We start from the raw sequence: 7,570 nt of genomic DNA on the forward strand, positions 1-7,570 counted from the left end.
CAAATTCCAAATGTGAGATGTGGCAAAATTATGAGAAAAGGTAAAGAGAAAGAATACTCAAAAAGAATCTGAACAGAAAGAATTCTGTTACTTCTCAGAGACTCCTTAAATGATCTCTAATGGACATTAATATACTATACACTTGATCAGTATCTAGCTATTTTCCTATTTAGAAATGCATTTCAGTTTCTACATGTACACAAGAATTTAGTGGCAAAAAATAAATGCAGTCATAGTCTCAATATCATTCTTTGTAGAATGAAGAAAACTCCACAATCTTTGAAGCACATACTATTAACTGAATATAAACCAATGAGAATGGTAAAGAGAAAAACAGAGTAATCAACAAATAAACTCATCTTGGTACTGAAACTTTTGCTTCTTTCCTAAAACTGTTAAGTAAAAATAATTAATGGAAAGCAGAAAAGCTCCTATTCTTTCTCTCTGGCCTCAAAGAAGTCACTGTACTTGTAAAAGCAGCAGCACAACCTTGAAAATTAATCTGCTGAACTTGAACCTGTTACAAGTGGTTTGCACACAGAATTGCGACAGTAATTTTTGCTGTAAAAATGGCAGTTTCACAAAATTCAACAGAAGGAAAAAGTATGAGGAACCTTTTCTGTTAATTTGTGGTGGTAGGGTATATTGCAGTTATGACAAATGTAATCATATTTCAGTGTTCTCTGCAGAAGAACGCTTGATACTTCCTGAAATACATGTCAGTACTTCAGGATGTGAAAAACACCCTTAAAATATAATTCATGCAATGCTTGCAATGCTGAACATGTTGCATATAAATATCTCCTCTGTAACTGGTTTCTGTGGATTCCTGTTTATAACAGTGCTAAAATGTGAGTGAGAAATGTTTTATTTTCATCCTAATCTCCTTACTTGCCTCAGTCAATGTCAGGAGAAGACTTGGTCTGTATTATTTTCTGCTATGGTCTTTGTCATGAAAATGAAGCATCATGATGTTCATTTCCATCAGAAGAGAACTACAAAAGTAGAAGCAGAAACTGAACACTGCAGAACATTTTCAGAACTGTAGAAGGAACATTGCTGATATTATTATAAATGACAATAACTGAAATGTAAGTTAATTTTTTTTTTTTAGGAATAGAATATATTAAAAATTTTCGTAGCTAAAATAGTATATTATTTCCATGCATAAATTTTCACAAAATACAAAATGATTTAGGAATAGAAATTCCTTGATTTGAAACAGCACTTCAGTTTCAAAGGCAAAGAAAAACTTTTAAATATTTGAGTCGGTGTCTTATTGCATACTAGGGAATAATTACTCTTCAATTATGCAATTTTCCACTCCTAACAATGTGGGAGTGGTTCACACCTGACAGTTCAGATCATCAGAATTCCGAGAGTGAATCACACAGTGCAAAGGGCTTGTGGTGCTGCATTAATGGTGCTGCTCTCTGATGTGTGTGCTGTGAACATTTTGATATCTTGTTTATACGATGAGGGCACTAACAAAGTTTGGGTGCAAGGGTAGCCCAGCATGATTCTTCACTTTACAACCACAGGAATGAGCAAGAGCACAAACAACACGGCTTTTTCCACTACAGGAAAGCTCTGTGATTTGTCCAAAGTCTGCAAAGTGAGGAACATTTCCCAAAAAAATCTCAGACACAGCAACACTGAGTTCTGTTTTTAAAACAGAATGTTAAGACCACCAGCTTCTCTCATGAAGTTACCACCTGGCATTTCATGGGAACTGAAACTGCCTTCTTTTTGCTCTATCCTTCTTCATTCCTCTTACTGTGTCTCAGTATCATGGTGCTGCACACAGAGTTGCAGTAAAACATCCATTTGACTACTTCTGGAAGAATTCACATGAACGTTTTGCACTGCCCTGCTTGGAATCCCTGAAGCTCCATTATTTGATCCCCTGTTCCCCAGGCAGCCAGCCTGATAAACATGATGCAGCAGTCCTACTCCCATCAATGATTACTAGGAAAATCCTATTGTACAGGGTCCTCCCCCACCTCTGATCTCTAGGGAACCCTCCAAAGTCCTCTCCTTTCCAGTTCCTGTGGAAGGGAACATTCTCTTTGAAATTTCCTTTGAAATAAGACATGCATTTCCAATGCCAAGCAGTGAGTTGTGTGGCAGTGATTCAAAACTCAGTAATTCATAATATTTCCAATGCACTCAATAAATAGTAACGGTTGTAGTAAAATATTATCACTTCATATTAAAAAAAAAGTATCCTGAAATCTGTAAAGGTATCTAATGTCAGTATAAAAGAAAAATTATAATTTTTCTTGGCTACTCTTTTAGCAATATAAGTGATTTAACACATTTAGTTCTCTCACTTCAAACATCCTCCTCTTTCTTCTTTTAATCACACACAGTTGGAAGTGACTTTTACTGGATTTGAATATATTAATGTGAGATGTTGGGGGAAATCAGTGATTGTAGACACAGTTGTTGCTCATAGGAGAGAGAGAACTAAAAAACCTGGAGTTGAAACCTTGACACATTAAGCAAACACCCCCTTCTCTGCTGCTGAGGGAAGAAGATATCTTCCAGAAATACGTCAAATAATTGCAAGTTACTCCATAGTTTGGAGCAATAGATCTAAACCAGGAAACCCTACTGTGCATTCCGTAACCTATATTTTACTGTTCAAAGTGAGCTTTGATTTCATAATGCTGGCATGGTCTGCTAGCACAGTAATACAAGTTTTTGTGTTTTAAGAGAAATATTCCTAAAATTTCTCAGGGAAAACACTTCTTACAAAGATGCAGCTTTTTTTTAGAAATTATGTGCATTTTTGCCAAGTATTTCAGTTAAATTGGATGTGATTATAAATAGAGAAGCCTTCAAAAGCATGTAAGGCTTCAATTCACTTCTCCCCTTTTGCCTGGTATTCCTCCTTCCCAGCCCTTCTTATTTGTATGAAGAGTCTGTTTATTCTGTTTGGTCTATTAGCAAGATATGTTCCATAAACAGAATAAAAAGTGAACTCTTGCCACCAGTTGGGACAGTTCGCTCCCATTCCGATAGGAAACCACTTTGTGTGATTTATTGCAGCTCACCTCCCCCTAGTCTCTTAATTTCTTGGACAAAACCAAGGGAAAAACAAATTCCTTCCACAGCTCTTTAAAGCTGTTCCTTGGAATATTTTATTTTTAACACTAACATTTGTTCATCTTTGTACCCATTCCATGACTGTTTCCAGAGCAGCTCTCCCCACAGCATGGCAGAGCCTTCCTGCTCCCATTTTCCTTCTCTAACAGTTGAGCCTGGGGAAAGCACACTTTCATTTAACCTTTCCTTTGAAATTCTGTGTATGCGGCCAGATAAAATCAAGTAGCCAATGTAAATAATTGATCTAATCCTTGTGTTTGAGGAAAAGGAAGTTGTAGGAGGAAGAACTAGAGAGACCAGCAGGAAAGGCTTATGGATTAGGTGTGGCTTTTGTAGTGGAGTGAGGATTTGATGTACAGACAAGTGACATCCTTGACAACCAACACGGCAGACCTGGCTATTAAAACTTCCTTACAATAGGTGTCAAAGGGTAGTTCCTTTATCCCTTACTTATTCCTGCTTTTGGACAAGATACTTTTTCACAACATTTTATTTTGTGTTGATAAGTGGATTTCTTTTTTTCATTCTGCTCATGTAGTTAGAAAGTCCCATAGGACCAAAGAATGTTCTCTTTATAGTGACTCACTCCAGAAGTCATCATGCATCCTAAGGTGGGTTTACAAGGAGATCAAACAGATAGTCAGGGTACATAGTTAGAAAAGGAGTTTAATGAGTCAGGGAACAAAGCCACCTGGATATTTACCTACAAATCCATACAGATCAGAAATGTGAGGAAAAAAATTCATATTATCAGGAGTATTTTAAGAACAAATGGGTGGGTTACTAGTGGGAGTATTGTGTTTAATTAGTGGTGGCAAGAAATTTGTGTTGGGACAGGCACAGAATAAGGTCAAATATATAATCTTCATAAGTTTGTGTTTCAAAGGATGGCATATACAAGGACATGTAAAGACAAGAATATTCTATTAATGTTGAATTTAAAGAATTTTCATCCCTAATCTTTTCTACTCAAGTAACTCTGCACACTCCACTGCATGGTAGCCTACTTTAGGCTGCCTCTGAAAGATATGCAATGCCAGGAAGGTTTGAGTCACACTGTAGATGAGTGTCCTGACTGGCAGTGAAGAAAATTCTGGTGTGACACTTAACAAAAACACGTCAAGAACCAGGCTTTGCAAATTGCAGGTATCCAGGTGAGGGTTTAGTAGTGACAATAATAAACAACAATAATAGATTTCTTTTTTAGCTTGAAGCTGAGAAGCAACTGCTACAGCTCAATGCTAGATTCACCAGCAGGAAGGTGACGGCAAATAAACGACAGCTGTGTTTGCTGTGGCTTTCATTTTATTTTGAATTATTTATAAATAGCACTAGGAGCAATTTAGGCAATACCACATGATATGGCCTTTAAATTATTAGTTGTTTTTTTCTCTTGAACTTACTGAGCAGTAGGAGCTAGATGGAAGATTATGTCAGTGAGGTGCAGAGCACAGTTCTTTTCAGACCCGTGACTCCCGTGGTCACTTCAGCAATAATGAAGTTTTGAGTGAGCTTTCAGAAAGAAAATTCAGCTAGTGCTTTAATATAAGAATGTGCTGCAAAGTACTCAACCACACAAATACTCCTCAAACAGCACCATCTGTGTATATCACAATGCTGACAGAAAAGTAACTTAAAAGTGAAGTGAGATGAAGCAAGACCTATTGTTCTGTTCTTGTCCTCCTGCAGAACACACTGGTGGTTTTTTGTACCATCCCCATATAACAATAAAGGTTAATACCATGTAATTCTCCCATTTAATGTCCCATTCAAAGGCACACCACCTATTTTCCATTTGTGGTTTTGGTATTCTTCTGTTACTGTTCCTGGAACATGCACAGCCCTGACATGCTCAGTCTGGAGATGACCCTTTTGCTTTGGCAGTCGTTTATCTGTTGCCTCTCCTTTGCTCCTGCAAGCTCCTCCATGTCAGCTAATACCTGAATATCAATGCTGGTTGGGTTTTTCCCCTATTCAGTTTCTCAAACTCAGAAGAGATTTATAGTAAACACCTTCAAAGATCTGTGTGCAATATATTATTTTAAAATTTACATTTCCAAGTATGCATGCAAAACATTTGACAAAGACAGCTGTCGTGTCATACTGCCCAAACATGTCTTGTTCTTACCTTGTCCTCCCCTGACTGTCTGAAAGCATCTGTTGTCCCATCTCTGCTTTGGCAGAATGCTAAAGAACTTATTTTAACTGTTTGCCCATCGCTGCCAATTGGGCTATCTATTAGAAAGGGAGAAAAGAACTTTCTACCTGAATGATAGACTGAGTCTGATACAATAGTTTTTAAAAAGTAATGCCTGAACTGTGAATGATGGTTGAGAATCTAAAATCATAACCTCCTTGTGACTAGTGTTCTCTACTTTTCCATGCAGGGACAAAGGAGAGCTGAGCAATATACTGAGCAATGCTTTTTAGCAGGAAAACACCAAGAACAGATTTCCTGAACTAGACCTTTCTTTCTGCTGCACAGATTGACACATCAGCTGTGGAGCCAGCCTTCCTCCAACAGAGCAGAGCTACGTTCTGCAGGGAGATGGTTCAGGAACTGAGATCTCTGACACACAAATAGGGACTTGCAATTAGTGGGTTGGTTGTGCATACAGTTGGTGCATACTCTGATCCTACCTGTGTCAATTCTGCTCCACAAGGCAGTGTGAGCTTGGAACAGGGAAGAGATGGCACAGAACCTTTGTATTTGAAGGCAAAGATTATGCTTTTCTCTCTTCTGTTTGCTTACTCAGTAAGGAAAGAAACTGCAACTTATATTTCTCAATAACATCCCCCTAAAAAAGCAGCATGTGATATTTTCATATAGTTACAAGCCAGGAGTCACTGCCCACAGTCCTTCCACTGCAAAAAAACTTTGGATCCAGAAGCAACTGGGGTGGTTTATTATTCATTTCCAGAGGATTTGCGGAAAGAATCATAAGAGAGGGAGGAGAACAAAAGGAAGAAAGATGAAGTGCACCATTAAGTATACCCAGGGATCACAATAATACACTTTATAGTCCAAAAAAAATTTACTTATGCACTATCATGGACAAAAAAGTTTCAAGTCCAGGAAGCCTAGTTTGTAGCCAATCCAAATAAAACTTCTGATCACTAATTTGAATAGTGAGGAAAGAAGTGCACAATTACACATCAATTCACTCTGCACCAATCCTCAAAACCACATTCTCGTTCCCACTGAGAAAACAGACAGTGAATAGACTGAGGTTGTTGTGCATGTGATGCTTTTTCCACTCTTTCCTTCTCACTTATCTCCCTCCTACACAGTTCCTCAGTGTCTCTGCCCTGGCTTCACCTCTGCTGGCAGCTCACCCCACATGGCTGCTCACTCACTCCGTGTTGGAGTGCAAGAGAGAATACGAAGGGTAAAAGTAAAAAAAAAAAAAACCTCATGGGCTCAGATAAAGATAGTTTAACAGATAAAGCAAAAACCCTGCTCACAAGAAAAGCAAAACAAGAAATTCATGCACCACTTCCCATGGGCAAGCAGGTGTTCAGCCACCTCCAGGACAGCCGGGCTCCATCACAGGTAATGGTGACTTGGGAAGAAAAATGCCGTAAGTCTAAAAATACCCCCTTCCCTCCTCCTTCTCCCAGCTCTGCATGCTGAGCATGATTCCATATGCTCTGGGATATCCCTGTGATCAGCTGGGGTCAGCTCTCCTGGCTGGGTCCCCTCCCAGTTTCTTGTGCACCTCCAGCCTGCTTGACCAAGGCCTGGCTCTGTGTAAGTCCTGCTCAGCTCATCCCTGTGATAACATCACAGTTTTGCAGCACAAATCCAAAACACAGCCCCATACAATCTAGTATGAAAAAATTAACTCAATCTCAGTTAGAACCAGCACTGTTGCCCACAGCTGTGGTCCCTAAGGGGACTCCCTGTCCCTTTTGGCTCCACATGTCTTCCTCCAGCCTCTCCCCTTCAGGTGACAGTTTTTTTCCAAAATATGCTTGTGTAGGAGCACCACATGCTCCTCAGCTTTGCTCCCCCAAATTGGGAGGGGTTTGCCTCAGCCTCTGAGCTGGCTATAGCCAGCTGCAACCATCTCGGGCCAGGTGACCTCCTGCCCAGGGCAGCACTGATGCTCCCAGCTGCATCACCTTGAGACTTGTGCCCCTTAAAACATGGGCTCATCTTTCCTTGCTGGGCTCTGCATGAGAAACTAAGTTCAGCAAAAGGTAAAAAAGCTCAGGAAGGAATGAGAGAAATGCTAAATGGGAGAATTTATAGAAGAAAAATGGAAAAGTCCATGTCTGGAATATGTGGGGAGCTGCTGTGACCTTATTTGCATGTGTCCTTTCCCATTGTGGGCACATCAAGTGGATGCCTGGAGCTCAGAGAGACCTCATCCAGTGCCAGGTGTCCCTGTCCATGGCACAGGGGTAGGAGCTGGATGATCTTTAAGGTCCCTTCCAACCCAGGCCATTCTATGAC

The 7,570-nt window shown here is 39.7% G+C and overlaps 1 protein-coding gene across 1 annotated transcript in view; it reads left to right on the forward strand.

Annotated features, from left to right (window-relative positions):
- The window catches only part of CFAP47 (cilia and flagella associated protein 47), a 348,805-nt gene extending 342,288 nt beyond the window's left edge, over positions 1 to 6,517 (forward strand). The window contains exon 65 of the mRNA XM_053971830.1: positions 6,508 to 6,517. The gene's annotated coding sequence lies outside the window, so the exon portion shown is untranslated. The remainder of the gene's footprint in view (positions 1 to 6,507) is intronic.
- The last annotated feature ends 1,053 nt before the right edge of the window (positions 6,518 to 7,570 follow it).

Source organism: Vidua macroura, chromosome 2 (assembly GCF_024509145.1).
Source record: "Vidua macroura isolate BioBank_ID:100142 chromosome 2, ASM2450914v1, whole genome shotgun sequence".
Classification (NCBI taxonomy): Eukaryota; Metazoa; Chordata; class Aves; order Passeriformes; family Viduidae; genus Vidua; species Vidua macroura.